The sequence below is a fragment of the Nestor notabilis genome, unplaced genomic scaffold (assembly GCF_000696875.1).
Source record: "Nestor notabilis isolate BGI_N333 unplaced genomic scaffold, ASM69687v1 scaffold12197, whole genome shotgun sequence".
Taxonomy (NCBI): Eukaryota; Metazoa; Chordata; class Aves; order Psittaciformes; family Psittacidae; genus Nestor; species Nestor notabilis.
The window spans coordinates 166,579-170,115 of NW_009937012.1; the positions used below are offsets into that span (position 1 = coordinate 166,579).

The 3,537-nt window shown below is 42.9% G+C and overlaps 1 protein-coding gene across 1 annotated transcript in view; it reads right to left on the reverse strand.

Annotated features, from left to right (window-relative positions):
• The window catches only part of ADAMTS17 (ADAM metallopeptidase with thrombospondin type 1 motif, 17), a 160,380-nt gene that overhangs the window by 145,909 nt on the left and 10,934 nt on the right, over positions 1–3,537 (reverse strand). The window lies entirely within an intron of this gene.

The following is a 3,537-nucleotide window of genomic DNA, read 5'->3' on the forward strand; positions in this document are numbered from 1 at the left end:
AACAAACACATTTGTGCACATTTAGATTGCAAAGACCTTTAAGTGTTCTTTGCTGATGGAAAGAAACAATCAAGAGGTTCCACTGCAAGTACATCTGTACCTCTGTGTGCGGATTCGTATGAGACCACCAGATTCCATGCAAATAGAAAAGACAGTGGAAAAAGAGAAGTCCAGAAAAGCAAAAGATAACCTGGAATTCAAACCAAGAAGTTGTGCTCCTGCAAAAACTTCAGAAATTGGACATCTTGCCTGTGGAAGTAGCATCATTCCACTATAATGAACAAATGCTAATTAAGGAAAAATCTGTTGAAGAAAACCTTAGGATAGGAGAGTGTGCTTTGGGATGCAATGCACACTCTAGACTCTGCAAGTTCTCCTTCGCCAGGGGAGTTGTAAGATATTCCTGGAGCCACTCTTTACATAAGTTGCATTTGTACTTGCTACCAGCATTTCCAGAGCAATGCAACAGAAGACAACAGAGCCTCAACAATTTTAAATTAAGTCAAGATTGTTTTGGAACATGTATCATTGGCCAGTTGTAGAAGTCTCTGGATGGAACCCAGAAGTGCAGAAGGTCAGGCTAGATAAGACCTTCTCAAGCTTTCTTTGCTGATTTACTGCTGTTGGCATGAGCATGAGCACCAGCAGCTGCAGTCACTGGCCACCTACATGCAGAGCTCACACGCGTCTGTATTTTGATATGTGCACCAAGAGCAGGGACTCCCTAGACCTTAATGAACTGAAGTTACAAGAACCTGTGAAATGGACATATCCTAAAGACTTGAAAGTGAAGCAGTAGTGTTAACACAAAAACAAAACACGTGAAGTCCCTCCATACTGAGGGACTAAGGTATTAGTAACTTGTCCTCTTCTAAACTGAAAGGTGAAGTGTGTTTCACAGCTCAAAGGCAGATGTACAAAGCAGCTGAGGCATGAACAAAGGAGAAACTAAGTTCAGATCTGAAATTGAATCTACTCACTTCACTGCAGTCACACAAAATGTATTCACGTTTTCAATTGTAAAATGAAAGAAAAGCAAATGAAGTCATTAAAACAAATTCATTTTGCAATAAGAAGCAAACTGCCAAGATTCACTGAAATAACATCTGCTTACTGCTCAGCCTGCGATATTCCATGGATTAGATACTGATACTGGTATTAATGCTGGTTTCTTCCAATGGAAAAGGGAGCAGAACACACAACAGGTCCTGAACCAGCATAAACACAACATTCAATGCAGAAGTGACAAGGGATAGACCATAACGGATGATCAGACAGAAACCTCTTCTGTCACACTCCGCATGCTGCTCATTTCCCAGAGGAAAGAATTACTTTTTAATTTTGTGTAGATTTAACCCGAGACCCTCTCTCAGCAAAGCACCATTCTGCAGCAGGCAGACCTGAACTAGCACTCATGGATCCTGCTATTTCCCCAGCCTGTTTACCAGCTCCTCTATATAATTCAGCTTGAATTTCCCTTCTTTCCCAGGCTGGTAAACGCACTCACATCCAGACCATCAACTTCCCTTCTTGTATTCAGGGTGATAAACTCCTTCAGCTTTAAGCCTTGCAAAGCCCATGTGAAATGGACTCCCTGCCTCCTGCTCATTCATACATTTTCTGTCTTGTCAATATGCAGATTTGCACATGTCCATCCCATATCCCTGTTCCAAGCTGTCTAGCAGCCATACAGCACAGCTCTGCACATGCTTTTCTGCCCAAGGCATCAACTGTCAACACTTGGTACATATTTTAAACATGAAATTTGATTTGAATCTTTTTTAAAGGAGTTTGGAAATATCCCCCCGGGTCTAAAAAACCAGACAGGGGCCCATGGACAGGCAAAAAAAGAAATGAAAACTTGGGGTGCTCATAAATAACAGAAGCTACATGCCAGCAGCAGAGATGGCAATAACCACGTTTCAAGGCTTGTTTATATGGACTGCAGGACAGCTACCCAGAAATGCACAATCATGACAAAGCTGCCACAGAGCAGGGGATCTCTATGCTTCCAAGTGCTTTAGAAAGGCAACAAAATACAATGGAGTGACTATAGCAGAAAGAAGGAAAGACGAAATGCACCTTCCATTTGCCAGCTATGAAATGAAGACGATTTCACCAAACCTCTGTGAAAAAGCTCCCCTGTTTCTTTGTTTATCCCTTTCATTCCATTCATCCACCCATTCCTTCCATCCCATGCAACTTAGCTGCAATACTTTCAAGGTTATCACTTAAATACGAGGGGAGAAGGCAGAGAGAAAGGAAGAGAAGGCAAATTATTCCAGTAAGAACATTGACCTTTTGGGTCTTGCTGCTAGTGATCAGAACCTTCCTGGAAGTAATAGCACTTCCCCATCGAATTCTTACTTTGGTAATTCCCTACTAAATTAAAACTTGTCAACTGGTGTAAATCTCCTACCTATAGAGAAGTTGTTCTTATGGAATGAGCTGTGTAAAAAGTCTTAAAAGGAAGAAAATAAACTCAGAGTACTCCGGAGTTTCACTTCAAAAATCTCATTTTTGGTGGAAAAGCAGCCACTTGTGCCAGAGGAAACCACTATGCTAGACCATAGCTTGCACTCTGGGGAGAAGAGGTCATGCCATGGTCATTTGCCATGGGATTGCCCAGCATGGTCCCTCCTCCAGAGGGAGATGAAGGAACTGGCAAGGCTTTGCCAATTCCATTCAGCCCCTCTTTGCAGAAGGCAGCTGTACAGAGCTCTGGAAGGTGTGATTTCTGGAGAGCAGCAGCCTAAAGGGACTCCTGGCAAACTGCTGGGTAGTCTTGGTTCACACAAAGCCTCTGGTCCATTCCTCCAGGAGTTTTACTTGAAGCTCTGGATTGGCTGCTTGCCACTGGGTTGTAGGGATTAAAGGTTATGTGTGGAAAACTACCACCCCACAAGCTTGCCTAGAAACACAGCCAAAGTGACCTAACTTAGAGAATCTGGGCTCTTACTCTTATCCTCTCCCTCACATTGGCCAAGTGTAAGCTTACTGAGCACTTAAAACAGGCAACATGTAATGGACTCAAGGGAGCCTACAAAGAGCTCAGGTGGTCACTGATGATACACTATAGAAGAGGTATGGCAACACAACACAACTGCTTGAACAGAGAAGTGAGTGTGTGTCCCATTTTCTTTCCATTTTCAGTTTTTAGCTCCTCCATAGCATAACTTTTCTTTATTTTTTCTGTCCTTTTTGTCCTTGCAGAGGGCTCCTTTCAGAGTGGTCTCTATCTGCATCTTCCTGCCGGCCACACATGCAAACAATTTTCCAGCACAATCAAGGACATGGAGAAAACACAACTATGGCTTGCATGGATGAACCATCACAAACAGAACAAGAGAGATACTCACATCCCATATAGCAGACATTTGGTGAGGAGGAGAAAGATCTAAACCCAACAGTAAATCCTCATTAAACGCATCTGCAACTCATACCTGAGGTGAGTCAACTTTATGGAGGTACCAAAAAACCCCCCCATCTCTAGAGCCTCACTTCGGAAACAAGCCAGCACAGAGAAGTCTCATTCCT